Source organism: Giraffa tippelskirchi, chromosome 2 (genome assembly GCF_054371585.1).
Source record: "Giraffa tippelskirchi isolate mGirTip1 chromosome 2, T2T-mGirTip1v1.2.pri, whole genome shotgun sequence".
NCBI classification, from domain to species: domain Eukaryota; kingdom Metazoa; phylum Chordata; class Mammalia; order Artiodactyla; family Giraffidae; genus Giraffa; species Giraffa tippelskirchi.
In genome coordinates, this window is record NC_137276.1 from 58,072,408 (window position 1) to 58,095,041 (window position 22,634).

At 54.5% G+C, this 22,634-nt stretch overlaps 1 protein-coding gene across 9 annotated transcripts in view; it reads right to left on the reverse strand.

Annotated features, from left to right (window-relative positions):
* The window catches only part of ZMIZ1 (zinc finger MIZ-type containing 1), a 239,945-nt gene extending 217,683 nt beyond the window's left edge, over positions 1-22,262 (reverse strand). For all 9 annotated transcript variants that reach the window (XM_081563798.1, XM_081563819.1, XM_081563784.1 and 6 more), the window contains exon 1: positions 21,988-22,262. The gene's annotated coding sequence lies outside the window, so the exon portion shown is untranslated. The remainder of the gene's footprint in view (positions 1-21,987) is intronic.
* Between the last annotated feature and the right edge of the window lie 372 nt (positions 22,263-22,634).

The window sequence follows — 22,634 nt, forward strand, 5'->3', positions numbered from 1 at the left end:
ATGGGAAGTGCACCACTGCACACTGCTGGCTCTTGGCCTAGTGGGCCCTGGCCACTGTCTGCAGCTCTGAGCCTCTCAACGAATGGCTTCATTGTTCTTCCACCCTGAAGCCTTCTCTGGAGAAGTGTATGGGTTTCTAGAGAACTAAATGGAGTGCTACATGCCAGTGTGGGGGCCTCAGACCATACCCCCGTGTCCAGCTCCTCGTCACCCAAGCTTGTGTCCCTGCACCCCAGAAGGGGGTAGAAGCTTCTTCTCTGGCTCCAAGAAGAAACTGCTTCCTTCAAAAACCTCTTCCGAGCTTGTGCTCTCTGTGGGTCTCACGGCCAGGGTGGGGTGAGGGGGCTCCAAGCCCCCTGGGTGATGAGGAAAACCCTCCATTTGCAGTGTCGCAGGTTACCCCAAGCAACTTCCCTCTCCACTGCTTCAGGGACAGCAGAAATACTTGAGCATCCTGGACACTGGGGCTGGGAGTCCCTGCTCTTCCCCTGAGCTTGTTTTCCGGTCAGTGAAATGGGACTGCTAAAGTCAGCTGTCTCCCAGGCTTCCACTGTTGTTCGAACCAACCACGTCTGAAGAAATAGCAGTGGGACCGGTGCCCAGTGCAGCCAGGGGTGTTCAGAAGGCAGGATGGGGAAGGCGGAGGTTGTCGATGGCTGCAGAAGCCCTAAAAGCTGGTAAAAGGCTTAATCCTGCATAATGATTTACAAAGTGACAAGTAAAATAGATTTACCGTGACAGCTTGAAAGGCGAACCACAGAAATAAAATTACACTCGGGCTCATCCTGTCTCTCTGCCACCTGTCCCCCCTCCCTTCCGAAAACCAGGAAGTCCTGTGTACGCACACACAGACACGAGCACTTGGGAGGGGATGAAGAAGGTGGCTGCTCTGGCCCCTGTCCTGGGAAGGGCTGGAGGGTGCCCTGTGTCAAGGGCAGTCCATAGAAGTGATGCTCACGGCAGGTCTCCAAAGGCAGGGGGTTGTCCTCACTGACAAGTGAAGACACACCCAACTGACATGCCCTGAGTCAGGTTCCATCTTCAGGAGCATGCAGCAAGCACCCCAAGTGCCCACGGGGCCCAGCACTGCCAATTTCTATCTAACCCCCGTCTGATCCATTATCGCAGTCCTCTAGGTTTTCAGGGCTCAGGGAGAAGAGTTCCCTGCTTCCCCTGGCGTGAAGCGGGACTCCAACAGCACTGGTCTGAAACCAGCCAAGAGTAAATCAAAAAACACCTTCAACAAGTTCAAGAATGAAAGTGAGTGGATGCTCCCGCCTGCAGTGCTGGGTTCACGGGCGGCATCTGGTTTTCTCTGACAATGCTATGGCCCTCAGTCTGTGCTTACAGGAGTACCACAGGGTACATTTTCCTCCATTGGAGCAGGTTCATTCGGCATCCAGCTGTGTGGGGGAGAAGGATCCAGCATGCCAGTATTCCATTCATGGGCCACAGAGATGCTCTCCTTGGTGGCAATGAACTCTACCACTCTCTGGCCATCTGTCTACTTCCCTTAGAGAGGTGCCACCTAGGAACCTTCTCAGGCTTCCCAGTTAGAGGCTGGTAACCATGCCCATCGGGTTACTCAGCAGGGTTACTCACCCAAGCAGGGATGGATTTAACAAGAAAAGTCTAGAAGTGGTCATCTGTAGGGAGAAAGACACCAGCATCCCCTTGGTATTAATAGATTCAGATGGTAAAGAATCTGCCTGCAATGCAGGAGACCTGGGTTTGATCCCTGGGTCAGGAAGATCCTATGGAGAAGGAAATGGCAATCCACTCCAGGATTCTTGCCTGGATAATTCAATGGACAGAAGAGCCTGGTGGGCTACAGTCCATGGGGTCGCAAAGAGTTGGACATGACTGAGAGACTAACACTTTCACTTTCATATGTAGGGAGAAAGAGACCAGCATTACCTTGGTATTAATAGCTGTGGGGCCTGAAGCAACTACACCCCTTTGAGCTCCAGCTTCTGCCTGGTTAAAATGGGGATAACACCACCCACTCCAGAGGGTTGTTGTAACAACTGTGAGGTCCCAAATAACCATGCCTGGTGTGCAGTGGGTGTTTCCAAGGATATGAGATTTGCCTCAACTGAGTGCCGATTAAAACATATTGGGTTTGCCAAAAAGTTTGTTTGGGTTTTTCTGTAACGTCTTCTCCTGAATGATTTTTTTGGCCAACTCAATATTTGCAATGGGGATAGCGAAGAAGAAATTTTGCTCTCAGTCTTGGCTTAGCAAAATCACCTGCCCGTGGCCCACCCAGTCTCCCCGGGGCCTCAGGAGCTGCCCGAGGTGAAGTAGTGAAAAGATCATCAGGAAAGGGACAGACAGCAGTGAGATGGGTCTGGGGATCCCAAACCTCCTGCAGCCTCCGCTCTGCTGCAGAGGCTGAGTCCCAGGCAAGTCTCCCTCCCTGTCACTCTCTGGCTGACACCTGGCAACTCCCAGCTCAGCGCCTCTAACCAATAGAGCACTGGGATGTGCCTTGGCAGGCCCGGACACCCATGTTTACCCAACAGAGGATGTCCCTCCCTCCTGCCTGCCCCCAGCTCCGTGGCAAGCTGGAGCTCATTCGGCCGCAGACTGGCCTGGTGCGTAGGCTGCACGGATGAGGCTCCAGCCCCGGGCCCTGCCCAGGGAGTCTTGCCCAAGAGGCCCTGAAGCCTGGCCAGGCTGCTGCTGAGCCAATTCTCCCAGGAAGCCAAGCTGAGGAGGGCGGCAACCCTGGGTGAAACCACTCAGGCCGGCTACCCCTCTGGCTCTAAGTGGAGTGTGGGGGGAGTGAAGAAGGAAGAAGTGAAGTCGCTCAGTCATGTCTGACTCTGTGTGACCCCATGAACTGTAGCCTACCAGGCTCCTCCATCCATGGGATTTTCCAGGCAAGAGTACTGGAGTGGGTTGCTGAGTGGGGGGCCCAAAAGAAGTGACTGAGGGGTCAGACCATGTACACGGGGCAGCTGGGACTCTGGGACTGAAGTTATTCAATTCTTTCTCAAGCAAAGCATGCAAGTCTCTTTTAAGGTACCCACCTAAAATGCAAATATATATATGTGTATATATTTGTATATTTATGCATTTATATTTGGACTTCTCTGGTGGCTCAGCGGTAAAGAATCTGCTTGCCAATGCTGGAGACATGGGTTCAATCTCCAGGTCGGGAAGATCCCTTGGAGAAGGAAATGGCAACCCACTCCAGTATTCTTGCCTGGAGAATTCCATGCACAGAGAAGCCTGGTGGGTTATAGTCCACAGGGTCGCAAAAGAGTTGGACATGACTGAGAGATGAAAACAGCAACAACAATTTATATTTATCTCCAAACCACAAAACCTACCAACTCTGTGTAAAGTATAGCCATCATTTATTTATTTGCCTCTTTAACAAGCATTTTGGAATGTCTGCTAGATGCCAAGCTTGGTGCTGGGTATCAGGGAGTCAGAGACTGTATGTGGACAGGGCACCTTGAAGGTAGCTGGGATCCTGCCAGATGAGGGCTGCAACAGAGCTGGGGAAACTGGGGCAAAGGCAGGGGACCCACCTCCTTGATCTAGCTGGTGCATGAGGGCAAGCTCCACCTTGAGAAGAGCTTTGCAGGATGCCTAGGAGTTCACCAAGCAGACAGAGCAGAGAACAGAATATGTAAAGCACACACAAGTGGAAGTTCAGCTGGGGCCAAAGAAGGGCCCTGAGTGCCAGGCTGTAGGTGCTAGAGAGCTACAAAGGGGTTTTAAGTAGAGTAGCGGAGGTGACAGCATGAGAGGTGCCTTTTATTAAGGTCGTGCTGGTGGCCAAGTAGAGGGAGGACAGGGGGAAGCTGGAGGTAGACACTGGAGGGAAAGGCTGCTTCATAAGAGTGGAAAGGAGAGGCGGCTTTGGAAACATTTGGAAGGTGGATTCTGTGGTGTCAGTTCCCTGACTACATACTCCCACAGGCCAAGTTCTGGGCAGCGCAGCAGGGACATGGAAACCCAGTGTCATAGGTAGCAGTCCGAGGGAGGAGCCAAGGATGACTCCTGAGTTTCAGCTGGGGCAATGGGCCAATGACTGTCCCTAGTCCTGACAGTCCCTAGCTCCTAGTCCTGACAGTGGCTTTAGAAGAACTAGAACAAGGCTCCCCTTTTGCAAAACACTTCCCCACTATCCACCAGAACTTAATAAACGTGTCATCTGTGGGGACTACGCTGCGAGTGCTCCTAGGTTGTATAGTGCACAACATATATGATCAAACACGACAGTCCCACCAGACACAATGCACTGAGCAAGTGCTGGAAAGATGGTGTGTTGGAGACCTGGAGTTCAGAAGGGAGGAACAGACAGATAAAATCTAGTCCATGAAGGTAGAAACATAACAAAGAACAACCAAAGCAGAATGTTTACTAACCCTCCTTGCTTTTTTGGCATGAGAAATGAGAGATGGGATTATTTACTCTATGTAATTCAAAAAAGAGATAGTAGCTGCTCAAACAATGTAAATACATGCAAATATACAAGTCAGAAAGCACTAGTTTTGAAAGACAAGGATTCACCAAAACCCAGCCCAGGGATCGAACCCGGTTTTCCTGCATGGCAGGCAGTTTCTTCACTGTCTGAGCCACCAGGAAAGCCTTGGAGCTTATTAAAAATTTGATTTTTTTTTTTAAAGGATCCTATATCCTGAGCAAAACTCCAGCAATTGAACATAGCTGAGTGAAACCCATATGTTGAGAAAACTGGAAATATCTGGATAGCTGAGGGTTTCTATTTCGTTATCCGTCTATCCGAGCTTTATTGAACATCTTGGCTGCTCCAGGCAAATGAGACCCAGCTGGTACCCTCACGGAGGTGGCAGTCCAGTCAGGGAGAATGGGAGTAAAGGGGGGTACCTGAGAGACCCTTGGGAGGAGGCAATGATAAAACTGAGATGTGCTGGAAGGAGAAGCTGAGAGACCTTATGCCACTCTCCACAACAATGTCCAAAGCCCTGTGGACAGATCCCTGTTCTACAAACGTGAGAACTCTACAAATGTGAGTAGAGGTGAGATGATCACAGTCAGTTTTGGTGGGGGGGGGGGAACGCTGGTACAGACAGCCTTGCCTACCCAGGAGGTACAAACACTCAAACAGACTTCCGCAAGAGTCCCAGCTAGAAAAGGCCTCAATGCACACACGGGGAAACCGAGGGCAGAGAGTCAGGGCCACCAAGTGGCTCCCTAGTGGAGATGGGAATTGGGTCACCTGACCCTGACCACAGCCACTTCCCGGGCCCCTTGCTGCCCTGAGGGTGCTAGTCAGCCCAACATCAGAGCAGTGCTGGGCAGGGAATGCACGTCTGGTTGGCTACACGAGTTCCCAACCACTGGAAACCACGTAGACACAGAGGGGGAGGTATTTCCACACACCACCAGATTCTCAATCTTAAAAAATTTCCGGCTTTCATTTCCTGAAAAAGATGTTTACAGGGGAATCCCTCTGGCTGAAGCCTGTTGGCAATCCAGTAAGTGTTTTTATTGGGTACAAACTACCTTCCTCGGCCTCCCCTCCTGGCGGCCCTGGAAGGCAGGTGCTCTCCACCCATTTCACAGATGAGCAAGCAGACCTGGAGAGCCCCAGAGGCCCTCTCATCCCATGTTCCTCTTTATGGGCCTGATGGGAAAGACCAACCCCCTGCTAAGTGCCAGGTGGGAGCTGAGGTGGACTGGTGCAGGCTGAGTCCTCTGCCTGCATGCAAGCTCAGTCGCGTCATTCATGTTCTTTGTGACCTTTTAGACTGTAGCCCACCAGGCTCCTCTGTCCATGGGATTTCCCCGCAAGAACACTGGAGTGGGTTGCCATTTCCTCCTCCAGGGGCTCTTCCCAACCCAGAGATTGAACCCACGTCTCCTGCAATGGCAGGCAGGTTCTTTTACCACTAAGCCACCTGGGGAGCCTGAGCCCTCTGCCCACTGAGACCGATGGCAGGTGGGGACCTGGCTCTGAGTCAGGCCCTTACTGGGCATCTCGGATCCTTGGTCTCACTGGTCTGGGCCCTGCCTGATTGTCGCCAAGCCCTGGAACCACCCCTCTCAGATGCTGCAAGGCCATGAAGGGTGCCAGCAGCCAGGCTGCGGTTTTGTGTTTGGCTAACTCTTGGCTTCTAAGTAATGAAGTGGAGACAAGAGAGTCATAGCGAGAAGGCACTGTCCACCCACTCACCCTGCTGCGGGCAGTCTCTGGGGCCGCCCAGGACCAGCCCTACTCAGCACCAGTACGCTGAGTGGCAGCCAGCGGAGACAAGGCCCACCCGACAAACACCAGCTGTGGCCACCTTCAAGGTGAGGGAAGGAGACCCAGGGGCCTGCCAGGTCCAGACCAGAGTGAAACCCACCCCTTGCTGCCCCTGTTGCCATCTGGGAGGCAGGACTTCCCTCCTGCTGCCTCTGTAAGTCACACGAATCCCAGTTTAGTTATCATGGGCCTCCTGGTTGTGTACACCCTGGGATTCTGGAGTGGCCTGACTCAGGCAGGTTATCCTCTTGGAGGAGAGAGAGGAACAGAATAGGGAAATGGAGGCTTAAAGAGGGCGAAGGGCCTGCCTGTGGTTACAAGGCAGAATTGGAGGTACAAGGATAAGGGATATTAGGGTGGAAATGACCTTAGCGAGCCTAGCAGTCCCAGTGCCCCCATGTCACTGACAGGTAAACTGAGACCCAGGGATGGGAAAGGACCTGCTGAAGATGACTTTGAATCAATAAGAATCCCAGGATGGACATCATGGGTTGACCCTCGGAACCAAAACAGAGCTGCCTGCTGTGACCCCAACCTCCAAAGTCAGGGAAGTTGCAACACTTCCTTATTTCCATAGCGACCAGCTATTGCTCCAGGAATACACTGTAATGTTTGTGTTCCCTCCTCTGTGCTAGCCCTGGGCTAGGCTGTGAGGACACAGAGTGGAAAGAGGGGTTTAAAGGGGGAGGCACAGACCCCGTACCCATTCTGGTGGATCACAGGCAATAGAGGGCAGAAGAGAGAGGAACAGGAGAATTTTCAGTGGAGGAAGAAACCCTAGGGTCTGAAAATGTCAGGTGAGGGAGGTCAGAGGTGGCAGCTCTGGAGCTGGGCTCTTAGGGACGCAGAGGAGTTCACCAGGTAGAATTGGGTAAGGACTGACATAGGCAAAGGTGCCAGGTCTTGAGGGTGATGGCATGTTAGAAAGTGACAGTGCAGAGCAGAGGGCATGAAAGTAGAAGGTGAATGCAAGAAAACCAGGGTGGGAACCAGATGGTAAGCAACAAGTGTAGACTAGGGTGTGAGAAACACCTCCCCATGCCTCTATTTTTCCAACTGCTCAATGGGCACTTTATGACAAATAGTTTGTAGTTACATGGGAGGTGACAAGCACAAAAGAAAAAGTGTACAGACCCACAGGACTTGGAGATCTGGGCCAGCTTTCCAGTCCCAACCCCTCAGCCTGCTTTGCAGAGGTAGGCAGGCATTCCCAGTGGGCTTCTAGGCATTCAAAATATATTCACTAACATCCACTCACTAACATCCATCTCGCTAACTCCACTGACTACTCTGGTCAAAGTCACCAGCATCCTCATGTGGGTTTCTGTAAAAGCTGCCCAGTTGGTCTCCTTGTTTCCACCCTTGGCCCCTAGAATCTATCCTCAACTCACTAGACAGAAGGATCTTTTTAGAAGATATACCAGATAGTCTCAGTCCTTTAATTAAAATCCTCCGGTGACTTCCAAATTACAGAGTGTGAGGTCAGAAGCCCTTCCTGGGCTCCATAAGGCCCTCTGTGACCTGGTCCCTGACCACCTTGCTAACTTCCTCTCCTATCTTCCTCCTGATCCTACTCTATCCAGTTACATTGGCCTCCCCGTCTTTCTTAGAGCATGCCACAGCGTCTTTGCACATTCTGTTCCTGCTGTCTAGAGTGCTTTTCTCCCAAATGTTTATGGAGTTCACTCCTTTATCTCCCTGAGATATCTACTCAAATGTGGGCCTCTTCAGAGAAGTCTTTCCTGATCACTCTATCTAAAGAAGCCCGATTCTCTCATCTCCTTGTACCACCTTATCCTCTGTTTTCTTCAAAACACTTACCCTAACTCAGCATGACATTGTACATTAAGTTGTAGACTTGTTGACTGTCTCACCTAGGAGAATGTAGTGGGCCTCCGTCAAGTTCACCACTATATCCCCAAGGTCTGGAATAGTTCCTAGCACATAGTAGGTGCTCAACAAACTTGATGAAAGCATAAGTAATCCATCTTTCTTTCTTTTTTTTCTAGCTTTTTTTTTTTTAATTAATTTATTTTAATTGGAGGCTAATTACTTTACGATATTGTAGTGGTTTTTGCCACACATTGACATGAATCAGCCATGGGTGTACATGTGTCCCCCATTCTGAACCCCCCCCACCTCCCTCCCCATCCCATCCCTCAGGGTCGTCCCAGTGCACCGGCCCTGAGCGCCCTATCTCATGCATCGAACCTGGACTGGCGATCTATTACACATATGGTAATATACATGTTTCAATGCTATTCTTTCAAATCATCCCACCCTCACCCTCTCCCACAGAGTCCAAAAGTCTGTTCTTTATATCTGTGTCTCTTTTGTTGTCTCGCATACAGGGTCATCGAGTAATCCATCTTTCTTAAAGAGCGGGGCAAGGGGAGGCACAGAAAGATCCCAGGCCCTGTTCCCTCAGGGACAGAACACTGGGGGCTCCAGATCAGCCAGGAAACCTTGTTCTCAGGCTGGCATGAGGATCCTGCTGGCAGTAGGAAACAGGTGCTGCCCTCCCAGTGCATGGGCTCCCAGGTCTGGAAGGGAAGCAGGGCCTGGCCTCAGGGTCTGGACAAGCCCTGAAGGAAAAGCAGCAGCTGCTATTCCTTACGTGTCCCTGTTCCACACATACTAGACCTGGGCAGTCCAAGGAATTAGCCTCAGGGAGCAGGCGATGGAAGGAGGCTAGGCTGGCTCACACGGAGGATTGAGTACCTTGCTGGCTTTGGATTGAGTACCTTGCTGGCTTTACAGCTAGCTTTCTTGCCTCTCTGGGCCTCAGTCTCCTAATCTGGGAAATGGGGGTGAGACAGGGATAAGATAGGCTGGTTGCCTAGGTCCCAGCTGCGCCAACAGTCTGGGCATCTTTGCATCTTCAGAGCCCTGGAAGGGATTGCACCAGATTGAAACGAGGGACACAAATTCAACCCATGGTCCCAGGCCAGGGCAACATTCTGCAGCCAGTTAGGCTAGACACCTGTGCAAGGGGTCTCGGGTGAGCTCCTGAAGACACTGTTTCCAGCCAAGGTGACAGCTAGCAGAGTGCGGGGCAGCCCTGTCTGAGTCATGTTCTAGGGCAGCAGCCCCGGTGGGGGAGGGGGTGGGGGGTTGCTCGGCTCGGGGAGCCAGCTGGGTATCTGGGTCATGGAGACACCCAGGCTCAGAGGTTCTGGTGAGTACAGCCAGAGAGTCAAGGACCAGAAGCTCTGTGAGATGAGGATGGTTAAGTCCCAGGTGGACCAGGCGTCACTACCACAGCCACAGTGGGGCTTCCCTCTGAGTCTCACTCAGCAAAAGGTTTCTGCCCAGTGACAAGGCAGAGCATGGGCACTGGCTGATGGTCAGGACGCCTGGGTTTTAGCTCCAATTCTGCCAAGGACTTGCTCTGTGACCTTGGGGAGGCCTCTGTCTCTTCTGAGGTCAGACTCAGTAGCTAAATGAGAGGGCTGGCCTGGATAATCTCCAAGGCCTTTCTGTGCTGACATTGTCATCACGGCACATGGTAATAAAACATGACCCTCCCCGATGCTGTGACACTGGACAGCATGCAGAGCGCTGGCCCTCCCCTCTGACAGCCCAGGGGGACACTGTCGGTGGGAGGCAGTGCCAGAAGTTCTGACTAAATCCAGCACTCTCTGTAGACATGCCGAGTCTCTGGGGCCTCAGGACGCTTAGGCAGGAGGTTCCAACAGAGAGACAGGGGACACAGCAGGGCAGAGAGAGGCTTGGGAAGAGGCAGATGGAGACAGACAGGGAGGGAGCAGTACTCATAGCCCCTTGACTATCCTCCTAGAAAGGGACCCTAGTTCCAGTGGCAGGTGAGCAAGCTGGGAGAAGTTAGAAAGATAGCCTTCTCAAAACACTGGGCATGTCTGACATTTAAAGAGCAGATGCCAGGCCACTTTCTCTCCCTCGGACCCTAATGAGCCACTGTTGGGACCTCCCCAGCCTGCTTCCATGTCTTAGACCATTTTCAGGTCAGGCCTGAGGTCTCCAAGCCACCCAGGCTCTTACCAGAAGGCAGAGATAATAAGAAGCCCTGGAGAATTGAGGAACGCCACCTCATCCAGGAAGCCCATTCTGCCCACTCCAGCCTGAACTCAGCTAGAGAGGAGAAGTCTCTGGGGAAACACCCATGATGTGGGAGGGAGTTCCCGAGAACTGACTTCACCCTATCTGCAAAATCCTGAGATGAGAACAAGTGAGAGGCATTCTTCCAGGTGCCACACAAAGTAGAACTTCCCAGGAGGAAGCTGATGGGAGACAGGGAGCAGCCTGTCCCTGGAGGCATGCAAGTCTATAACAGACGGTGCTCTGTGGGGATATGGCAGAAGGACCGGAAGTCATCTGTGTGACATGGCATCAGATGAGGTGGCTGCCAAGCTCCCTTGCAGTCTTGAGAATCAAAGGTCCCATGAACACCCAGAATAGTAGTGTTTGGAGCCCCTGGAGGGGGAGGTCTGGAGGACCATCTCCCCTGGCTGGACAACTACACCTCTAGAGAGCTGGCTAGAAGGGCAGCCATCCACAAGGCAGAAAACTGAGAATCCTGGGGCCCATGTGGATTCCAAGCCCCAAAGCAGCTTCACTCCTGTGCTTATAGAAATCAGCCCCATACACAAAGCACACACAGAAATGAAGGTGTCAACCGGGGCTGGGGTGGGAGGAATATTTCCTTTTGCAGGAAATAAATCAATGCTGAGCTCACAGCTTCAGGGAAGCTCCTTTCACAGCCAGGCCCCATCACCAAACACCAGGCAAGAAATCACACTTGAGGTTTCCTCTCTTTTTCCAGGATTGGAAGCACAAGGGGGCCCGAGAGCTTGGGGTGGGGTTGCGGGGGCGCTGAGCAAACCAGGCAGAGGGGCTGAATGCCCAGGAGCCCCCTGACATGCCCCCTGCCAGCCACAAAGCCCACTCCCCAGAGTCCCACAAAGTTAAGGGCAGGAGGGGTGTGAGCCAGGGAGGGAAAGTGATACATCTGCAGTCCCAGAGCGGGCCTGCTCACGTGGAAAACCAGCTGGGGCCCAGGGCTCTCCCCAGGGCCCCAGGCTGCCCCCACCCCTGTCCCCGACAGCAGCACAACACCCCAGCTAACAGCTCACAACTGACTGATGCCGGCCCAGCATCCAGAAGACACTGCACACTCCTCTCCAGGTAAAGGTTGTCAGGCCCCTCAGCCCAGGAAGAGGAAACATTAACCGGGGCAGGATAAACAGGCAGTGTAGCCAGCAAGGCTGAAACTGGCCTCCTGACCCACAGCAGGTAAGCCCTAAACCAGTCCTGCCCAGCCTTCCTAGAAGAGGGAGTGGGCGGGGACTTCCTCCCTTCACCCTAATCCTAGCTCTTTCTGTTGACCACGTTGAATCCCGGTGCTCACAGAGGATGAGACAAAATGGTTTCAGTGGCGAGGTCAGTTGGCACAAGAGGCCCCCCCCCGGGGCCACCCCAGCTGCCCCACTCCGAGGCAGGCCTTGTGTCCCAGGGGACCTACTGTTCTTAGTGATCTTGGTCAGGTCGCTTCTCCTCCCTCGGCCTTGACTTCCTCACCAGTCAAGCTGCACTGGGAGCGGGGGTTTATATACAATGCCTCTGACTAGAGAGGTAACACAGCAGTGAGTGGGAATCAGAGGGTATGGGCAAGAGGAAGGGAAAGACGAACCATCAGTCACACTAACTCCAGTGTGTGTTCAGTCCCTCAGTCGTGTCCGACCCTCTTGCAGTGACCCCAGGGACTATAGCCTGCCAGGCTCCTCTGTCCATGGGATTCTCCAGGCAAGAATACTGTAGTGGGTTGCCATTTCCTCCTCCAGGGGATCTTACCAACCCAGGGATTGAACCCACATCTCCTGCATTGGCAAGTGGATGGATTCTTTACTACTGTACCACCTGGGAAGTCCACTGAGTCCAGTTCAGTTCAGTTGCTCAGTTGTGTCCGACTCTTTGCGACCCCATGGACTGCAGCACAGCAGGCTTCCCTGTCCATCACCAAATCCTGGAACTTACTCAAACTCATGTCCATCGAGTTGGTGATGCCATCCAACCATCTCATCCTCTGTTGTTCCCTTCTCCTCCTGCCTTCAATCTTTCCCAGAATCAGGGTCTTTTCAAATGAATCAGTTCTTTGCATCAGGTGGCCAAAGTACTGGAGTTTCAGGTTCAGCATCAGTTCTTCCAATGGATATTCAGGACTGATTTCCTTTAGGATGGACTGGTTGGATCTCCTTGTTGTCCAAGGGACTCTTAAGAGTCCAGAGCCAGGGTAATTTTAGACCCTTGGATGAAGGCTGTGGTTCTTACAGTGCTTTCAGCTGTTCAAACTCATTCAAGGATTGAAACAAAGGTGAGGACCACCTCTGCATAAAAATACATTAATTGCCAAGGAGTTCAGGCAGGCTTACCACCCCTGCAGGTTGGGTACAAGGGCCCCTCCTCTTGCACAGCCAGCAAGTCTTCAAGGCCTGTCTCTAGGGACATGGCAGGGGGGTCCCACCCCTCTGCCAAGCTGGCCCTGCTTTGGGGCCTGCCCAACCACAAACGGATTTGTGGTCTGGTAACAATAAAAGATGGAGAAGGAAATGGCAACCCACTCCAGTATTCTTGCCTGGAGAATCCTAGGGACAGCGGAGCCTGTTGAGCTGCTGTCTATGGGATTGCACAGAGTTGGACACGACTGAAGCAACTTAGCAGCAGCAGCAACAATAAAAGAAAAGGAGGCCAGCAAAAGTGACAGACCTGCAGGTTTGAAGGGGGTGAAAATCAGGTAGAACTGCTGAAAAGACAGGCTGGCAGGGTTCTGTCCTCATGCTCCCCACCATGGACATCCCCTGGGGAAGACAGTTCTTCAACAGGGAAACCATCCGCTGGCAGAGCTGTAAAATGTCAGAGCTGGGGCCACCTAGCCTCACCAGGAGGTTCCACTGGTGTCTTCACGAGTTATTCTGCATTAAAAAAGGAAGTGAGAGGTGTGTCCTAAGGCTTAGAAAAGCCTGGGTGAGGCAAAGGGGTGGTTTCCAGGGAGAGACTGTGCTCTGCCATCTGTCCGTCCTTTTGTGGACTGGTGTCCCTGAGGACCCACTTTGGGAACCTGGATGTGGTCTCAGCTCACAATTTTCAGGTGAGGAAACTGAGGCTCAGCAGAGCCCGTGACTGGCCTAGGGTCCCAGAGTCAGTGACCATCCAGCACAATTCTGCACAGAAGTTGACGGCTGACGAGACTCAGCCCCTCCTGCTTCTCCTTTTCTTCCCACCCCTGCCCCAGGAAGAGTCTGCAAGGGATATATGATCATTGCTCACCTCAGTTTATAGGGGAGGAAGATGAAGTTCCGAGGCAGGAACCCAGGTGTAAATCTCCACCTTCGGAACACCTCTCCCAGGGGAACAGGCTTCCCTGATGGGGTGAATGAGGCCCCATGGTTGTCACTGGGGCCTCCCTGAGATGCCCCGGCAGTCCTGCCTGCTCTAGAGGGGAGACTGTAGACCACGGCAGGGGCCTGGTGTCAGGAAACCTGGATCCCAAGCCTGCCTTGGTTGGCCCTGAGGTACCAGGCGACCTTGAGCAACACCCCTGAGTCTCTTCGTAGTTCACTTTGAGGTGATGCACTGCTAACAGCTGGCCAGGTGTCATGGGAGCAACGGCTGTGACAATGACTGAGGCCACCATGTCTTGGGCACGTACTATGTGCCAGAGCCTGTCTGTGCTCCATCTTCTCAACCTAAGGGGAAGGCCACATGTTCTTTTTTTATACTATTAGTGAGCCTGTTTTGCAGACATGGAGCTGCCCAAAGTCACAGATGTCACAGAGGATGGAGTTGAGAGTTGATCCTAGGCAGTTTAAGAGCCTAGAGCCAATGAGCTGACCAGGAAATGCTGGGCATTAGGATGTTTATGTGAGACTTGGGTTAGTTGTTTTAAAGATGTAAACAGCAAAAGCACCAAAACAATGACATCAATAAGGAAATTCCACCCCTCCCCACTCAGAACACTCAGCCCCCCTTAGTGAGACACCCTGGTGCAGGGGATCCATCTCACTGTGTGACATGTGGCCAGCCCCTTCACCTTTCTGGACTTGGGGTTTCCCCACTGCAAAATGCGAAGGTGGGACAGGGACCCTGGGAGGGCCCTCCCCATCTGCAAATGCCAAAAGGTTTCGGGACCCTTCCCCAGAGGCCACTATGCCTTAATCGTCCCTCAGTCAGAGTGCTGCCTGGACCAAGCCGGGCGCTCTGCTTCCCAGCTTTGGCCACGGTCTACCAGGGAGCCGGATGGGAGTTTGGACAGGAGCCTGTGCACAGGGTGAGGTCCAGGCACCTGGCTCTCCTTCCTTGTCCCGAGGTGACACAGGTGACTCCCAGGGAGGAGTGAGCGGGCTCCCTCCCTGCTTCTCCATCCACAGAGGAAGTGTTAGCAGGAACAGGAGAGCAGACCACTAGTCCTTCAAAGAACAAAAGTAGGCCTGCAGAGGGCCGGGTGGGGCTGGGGGACTGGAGGCAGAAGAAGCCACCCATCTCCTTGGACTAAACAGGCCTGGACAGATGAGAAATCTTGTACTCTCCCTAAAGACTTTCTGTTTTACTCCCCTCAAACCTCCAATGCAACCAACCTCTTATTACCTTTCAAGAAATATGCTGCTGGGTTGGAGCTCCACTGCCATATCCTTCCTAGCTGCGTAGGATCTGAGGGTCAAGACAGAAAATGTCCTCCTTGGGTTCATCTGGCCCTTCTCAACTCAAAGATGGAACATCACTCATTTCTGAGCAACAAAGGGTGGGTAGCCGGGCTGCACCAGGCCAACAATAGGTGTTCAATAAATGTTTAATGAACTAATGGGCTGGAGAGACAAGGTTCCAGGCTTGGGTCTGCCATTAATTTGCTGTTGTCTTTGGATACAGACAACTGTTTCTTTCCATAGTTGGGTTTCCTGGGCCAGAAAAAAAAGAACAGACAAACCAAGTAATCCTTACAGCCCCTCAATTCTATAACACATGCTTAGAGGTGCAACACATAGGCAGGGAGACTGCAGAGTAGGAAGAGGTTTCAAACATCTCTCCCCACTGCTCCAGAGAGAAGAGAACAGGATGTAACTTCCGGGTGGGACCCTCCCAGGCAGGGGTTCTGAAGGTATCATGGCCATCCACCGCCCCCTCCTCTGCAAGTGCCAACCTCTGTGGGTGAATGACTAGAGCTATCGGGCAAAGAAAATGGGGGCAGGGTAGGAGAAAGGACAGAAAGTGGGTGCAGTGTCCGTTTAGGCCAGACATTAAAATAATTCCAAAATAATTTTAGAAGAGCCATTGAAAGTACAAAGAGACTATATTTTAAATAACCCCCCTCCCTGACATTCAGATTAACTCTGCCACTTCCTGGCAAAGCTATAATCTGCATTGAGGTGGACCCTTCGAGAGATCAAGAATCTGGAACAGACGTGTGGGAGAAGAAGGAGAAAGGCCCTGTGGTCTGGGGAAAGGCAGGCCTGAGTCCTCAGCAGAAACCCTGGCCAGCAGAGGCAACAGCACTGTGTCTGTGTATAGGGAATGCCAACTAGGGAGTCAGCTTTGAGACAAAAAAAATCCCAAATAAAGTAGACTTCTCCAGAGGGTTTACTAGCCCTTGGACAATTCCAGACCTGCCCCGAAGTCTGCAGGTACAAAGATTACACAGTCAGAGCAAAAGTCCCTGCCACCCTGACACTACCAGCCATCCAGGCACTGGGCCAGTCCCTACCCCTCTGTAGGCCTCAGTTTCCCCACTGGCATAGTGAAGACTTTTAGCGAGATGGTATCTAAGGCCACACCTGCTCTGACAGTCCATGATGTTAAGATTCTATGGAAAAGCACATCACCTACATCATTCAGGCCCCTACCCCAGAGACCTGGGAAGGGAGTCCCCAGTCCCCAGCTGGCTGGCTAAGGCTGGGGGTTGGGGCTGAGTGGAGTCCCCACACCGTCTGTCCTCAACAGCCTGCCACGGCTGAAATCTTTGAGTGGTTACAATTACAGCTGGGCTAACAGGATTAGGGGAGCATTGAAATCTAAGAAATCTAATTAGCTCAGACACCCCGGCCTCCCCCAGCACGATTCGCAGTAACCCCAGCAGCTGGGCCTGACAGGCGGGGCCTGGGGCCCTCCTGGGCCACAGTCATTACCTGTGCAGGTGTGCCAGGCTGGGCCAGGCTTCCTGGGGAGCTGCCAGCTCAGCTGCCCGACTGTTCCCTGCTCTGGACCCCCGCCACCTGTAGCCTGGTCCTGGGATGGCACTCAGATGGGCTCCAGAAAACTCAGTGCAGGGGTCTGGTCAGCAGGGGGGCAGCGCTAAGGGGCAGAAGGAATCCAAGGGCCCCCACAGGGCGGCTACCCCACACAGCTTGGGGACTGACTCAGCCAGAGGAGGGGCAGGCTGAGTCAATGTCTGTATCTATAGAAACCATCACAGCCCAGGGAAGAGTCTTGGTCTGCACGGGGATCTGGGGCCTAGAAACATCTCTGCTTCCTGCTCCAGGGCCAGGGATGGGGGTGAAGTCCCATGCACAGACATGTGTGCCCTGGGCAGTCATGGCAGGATCTGGGGCTCAGAGCAAGCTCTGGCTGTAAGACACTGTGCCCTAAGAAAAGGGTGCAGTTGCTCAGGGCATGGGCCATGTGCTGCCAAAGTAGGGGGCAAGTGAGCCTCCTGAACCCCTCCTGCGCACACCTCCTCCTACTTAACCTCAGTCCCCAGTTCCCCATTCTGGGGGTCCACATGGATTTCTGCACCCTGGTCCCTGCCTGGTTGGTACACTGGGAAGGCACCAGCACACCCGTCATCTGTAAGGCCTGACATTGAGTCCTGGCTGCGGCAGGGGTCATTTCACTTCCCTGAACCTCGGTTTTCTTCTCTGCTAAATGGGGCTGATTCTAAATAGCAGCTGCTGTTAGGGTTAGGCAAAGTTGGAGAGCACTTCTTAATCCACCAAGTGCCGTAGAAAGGCGAGGGGCTGTGGTTATTACTGTCATCATGCGCCCATGGCAGGCAGCCAGCCGGTGGTGGTTAATTATTTATTTGGACTGATCTTCCTGCCCTTGCTGGACTGGAAGCTCCTAAGGAACAGGAACTGTCTTACACATTTCAGGGTCTCTCGCAGGCCACGGTCCTTACACTGGGGACTCTCAGGAAGTATCTTCAGCAGCAGTGCTGGGGCCCTGACCTGACCCCACTCCCGGCTACGTATCTCCTTTCTTCTTCTACCCAATCCAAGGCAAGTGCCAGGAGGCAGAGCTGGCATGCAGAGACAAGTGACAGTGAGCCCCTGAGACAGACCCTCCTCTGCTCCCCACAGGTCACTCCCAATAAGGGCTGAGGCAGCCATTCGAAGGGTGTTCTCTCACCCCATGGAAGTGTGTTCTGCCTGGGCACTGGTATTGAATCTGGGATCATTCAGCAAAGTGCGAGTCTATAGTCTGGAGAATCCCTAGTTCCTTAAGCCCAGTGAGGGTCAGGAGGGGTTGATTTCCAGAAGGTATGCAGCCAAGCATGCCAACAGTCAGAGCTATCCACTAAAGGCAGAAGCTGCCCAGAGGTGGTGAACACCCTGTCATGGGGAGCATGCAAGCCAAAGCTGGACAATAAGCTTCCAGGAGGCTTGGATGGGAGAGCGGTATCTGGCAAATGCTTCTAACACCTTCAATTCCACCTCCTGCTGCTCCATCCATTCTGCACGCACAGCCTGCCAGGCCTTCAGGGGACACACATCCAGGGATTTCACATCCATATCTGCCTCATTCTCACAGCAACTATGTGAGATCAGAGTTGGGGGTGGGGTGGTCTTGCCCTTGGACCCATTTTACAGATGTGGAAACTGAGGCCCAGCTGAGTAAAGCTATGAGCCTGAGGCAGCCAGCCAGCTACAGCCTCCTGACACCTCTCCCCTATCTCCTCAGGTGATAGGAAATGTTTGCATAATTCTGACGGGTTTCTGGACTCTTTCCTCAGAGCCTGTGCTTAGCACTGGTTTTTTTAGCCTCTCATCTTCCCTGAGGGCCACAGGGTCCAACCTCAGAATCACCCCTGGAGCTTCTAGCCTAGGCAGGCTCTGCCTCCCCCTGTCATCAGGGTAGAGCTCTAGGGATAAAGAGCCGCCCCCCACCTCCGCCCAGAGGGCGTGGACAGAGGCCACTGTGTCCTGCTGAGAGGTCAGAGTAGTCACCACGCAAGGCTGCAGCAGGGTTCAGGGTAATTACAGCAGCCCAGCCTTTGTTGTCCACACAAAACCTAAGGAGCCTCATAAAGATGAGGTGGTGATAGGAGCCAGGCTAGGGCCCTGGGGAGCGAAGTTATGAATGAAAATGTATGGGACTCAGTCAGAACCTGGCAGGCCCTGCTTCCTGGTTCTGTGACAGAGTGCCCAGAGAAGCTTCCAGAAATTAACTTGTTGGTGCCTGAATTCCTTATAGCAACACTTCACGTGAGAAGAGGGTCACGGCTGCCTGTTGGATGCTAGCCAATGCCAGAGAACTCAGAACTTCACACACATGGGGACTCTTGTGACAAAACTCTCAGGACACAGCAGGCTGCCAAGTGTCTTCCTTCTTTACCCACCCCCATCTCTGTCAATCAGGAAAAAAGTGAAGTCTGCTGCTCTTAGTGGGGTCCTTGTCTCTGCAATTTTCCATCGATGGCGGACACCTATCCTAGGCTGGGGCACATCTCTGGGGACCAGGGATGAAGATAATGCTGTCACTAGGGGAGCGGTGTGTGGGGGGGTGGACAGAGAGAGAGACAGAGGAAAAACCCAAGTCTCTGGACCTTTCTTTGCTCCTGGCTGAGAAAGGAATGAGGCTCCTCCTCCTCTCCCTTTCCTCAGGAGGAAAAAGGGACATTTTGTCCCCATAAAGAAGCCAGCAATCCTTTTTAGCAGAGGACTAGTTATCAAAGTTTTCTGTAAGTCCAGCAATTACTTATTCCCAACTCTTCTCTGTGAGCCATACCCTGAATGACTGAAAATCCCAACCCCAAAACCATTTAAAACTCTTGAAAACTCCCTACTGCTCCCCACCGCCCTGCATCATCCCACCCAGGCCACCACTACCACCAACTCCGAAGTCTAAAGTTCTAAGATTTACACGTGAAAACAGCATTTCATAACCTCGTGACTTGGGACCAGGAGATGCTTCTGTCCTGTTGGGTAAAGTAAAACCCAACCGAAAACATAAAACTCAGAAGAAAACACCCTTGCCCTCCAAATGCTTTCCCTTGGCCCCAAAGTCACACGTGCTCTGCGGCTTTCAATGTGTCTTTTGTTTGATGCTGGTGCTTCAATATCTTCAACCTGAAGTCAGAAAGGTCAGCACAAGGCTTGGGGCATTCTCGAACCGGGCCACAAGGGCTAGGCAGCAGGCAAGTGAGAAACCAGGAATTTCCCCCAGTCTGGACTCCCTCAGAAAGCAGCCAGGACAGAAAAAGTTACTGGCTTACTCCCTCATCTAAACTTCCCTGAGAGCAACTTTTAAACTCCCGGGACCATACTACAAATGGCAGCAAAGGCCAGTCAGAATTCATCACCAGTCAGGCTGCCCATTCTCCAGCTTCAGTGCCTGCCTCTTTATCTCTACCTTCAAGAAACAATAATAAGCAAACCCAGGCACCTCTGGGAACAGCCTCTGGCCTCCTGCCCTGCCCTGTGTAACCAGCCTGTCCTTACACCCACGAGGGAGGAGGAAAAGGCACTGGTTAACCCTCTGGTCTACCAGGCCCTGTTCCCGGGGTTGCGGCAAGGAGACAAACTGTTGCTCAAGAAAATCCTCCAGAAAAGCCTTGGCACCAGGAGTCAGCTCCAGGCAGCTCCTGCCCAGCACTAAGCCAGGGGCTTCCAGAAGCAGCTTTCCACTGCCCTTCTAAATCAGTGAGGGTTGGGCCCTACTCTCCCATGCCCTGGGCTGTCCACCCAGGGGGCTCCAAATGGCCATGGCAGAGCAAGAAGGAAGAAAAAGGCTGGCCGAGCAGTGCCCTCACCCTGCCAGCCCAGCCGCCAGCTTCTTGGAGGACCTCTGAGAGAACATTTGTTTGGGCTGCCAAGTTAAATCTTCCTCCCTCATGTCAGGGCATTGGAAAAGCAGTCAGGGGGGAGGAGAAGGGGGAGAGCGGGGAAGAAGCAGCGGGAGGGAGGCAGGCGGGCAAGCTTTCAGAGCCCCAGTTACTCCGGCACTGCCTTCCCAGGAAGCTTGCGGCTCCCAGGCAGCCAGCCGGGGCTCTGGACACCCAAGCAGGGGCCCGGCCGCCAGGGTCAGGCGCCGGGTGCCAGGCGCCCTGGGTCCTCGCCCGCGGAGAGGCCCTCACTCAGTGCCCTGCCGGAGGAGCGAGGTGGGAAGGGAAGGCAAGGGAGAAAAAAGTTTGTGGTAGGTAGAGGGGTCGGGCTGGGCGGCCCTGCCGTCGGGCCGTCCCCCGGGGAGGGGTGGGGGGCCCCGGCCGGCAGCCCTGGCGCGCCCCCGCCCGCCCGCCCTCTGGCTCGGGTTGTTTACATTCCTGGAGTGTCTTTTAAACCCGGGGCTGAGGCCGGCTCCCGGCCTTCTCCGGCGGCTCCGGGGCAGTCTCCCGTGAAAATCTGCTGGCGCACAATGGCCGGGAAGGCGGCTGCCCCTAGCCCGCGCCCCCGCTGCTCCGGGGCGGGGAACCTGCCCTCCGCACCGCGCCCTCTCCTCGCCCGGCTGGCTTCCTGGACAGATGTCCCTGGCGTGGGGGCGACGCGCGCCCGCTGCCCGCGCCCTAGACGCCGAGGCCGCGCTCCCCACTGTCTTTCCCCCAGCCTAGACGCCAGGAATGTGAAACAAGCTTCCAGAGCCCGCCCCCCACCCCAGCTCCAGCCCCAGCCCCGGCCCGGCCCCCCAACCTCCGCCCCGGCCGGCCTCCCACTCCCCCGGGGCCGCCGCCGCCGGAGACTGAGAGAAAGAAAGAACACGGGGAAATTACTTTCCTATTTGCAACGCGCGCGCGCGTACACACACGCTCATCTTCCCCCTGGGCTCCCCTCCTGGTCCGGGCAGCGCCATCCAGGCTTTGGCCTGAAGGCTCCCCGGGTTTCTAAAGATCTACCGGAAGACCCTTCACACACCCCTTGGCGGTCCCCGCTAGTACGGTGCACCGCGTCTCCCGCGGGCAATTCGCACACAAACAACTTAACCGCGCCCCCCACTCCCATTTACAAAAGTGTGTGTTTCCCCTGGAAATTCAGATGCACAACTTAACACCACCACCCCTTGCCGCCCCGAAATCCGGCGCCTTCCCGGGCAGCTCTCCTACACACAGGCGCACAACTTCGCGTCTTTCCAAAGGAAAGGAGGGAGACCGAGGTGATCCTACCCTGGTCCTTCTCTCCCTCCCTTCCCGAATCCTGGTCCTGCCCGGCCCCCGGGTGTACGGAACCAGGGTTGCAGGCGCGCCGGCAGGAGGCGGGCACCAGATCCGCGCGCGCACAACTGCACTCACGCCCCGCACACCCGAAGAGCCCGGACCCCGCGCGCAGACCAAGCCGGCTCCGCGCAGCCGGGCATTCCCCGGTCGCCTGGGCCTCGGCCCCCGGCCGCCAAGAAGAGCGCAGCGGAGCTCGGCCGCCGGGCAGTCGCCCGGCTCGCCAGGTCCCGGCGGACCCTAAAAGGGAAAAAAGCTCCGGCACCCGGCGCTCCACGATCGCACCCCAGGAGTACACGGGGACCAGAAGGAAGGCCTGGGGCCAGCGGACGCCCGGGTCTGGCCCCAAACTTACCCGGTGCTGCGAGCGCCGCTGCTGCCGCTGGAGGACGCGCCGCTGCCACAGCCACCGCTGCCCGGCAGGGCCGGCTCCGGTCGGGAGGAGCTGCGAGGGCGCCGAGATGGGCTCCGCGCCGGCTTCTGCTCCGCGCCGACCGGGGCTGGGGTCACCGCGCTGCGCCGGCGCTGATCGCTTGCTCGGCTGCCCGGTCGCTGCTCGCCGCCCGCCGCCTGGCCGATCGCTCTCCCCGGCGCCCGCCGCCGCTCTCTTTTTTAATGTCCACAGACAGTGAAAAGGAACTCGGCGTTAGGGGGTGAGTAAGTGAATCAACTCGCCCGGAGCCGAGCAAGTTGAAGTGTCAGATTACATTGGCTATTCTATTTCCAAAGGGCCCCGCGCCGCCGGCCGGCCGCAAAAGCCGGTGCGGAACCGGGGGAGGAGGGAGGAGCGGAGCGCCGCGCCGCCGCTGCAGCCGCCGCCGCCGCCGCCGCCGCCAGCGCTCAGCTCGGCTTGCCTAGCGCTCTCTGCGCTCTCGCCTTTCCCTCGGTCTCTTTTCGCCTCTCTTTCTCTCCCTTTCCTTTCCCTCTTTTTCTCCCTTTCTTCCGAGCTTCTCGGTCTGGGCGCTCTCCAAGCTTTTTCCCCTCTGGGGCTCTGATAGGCTT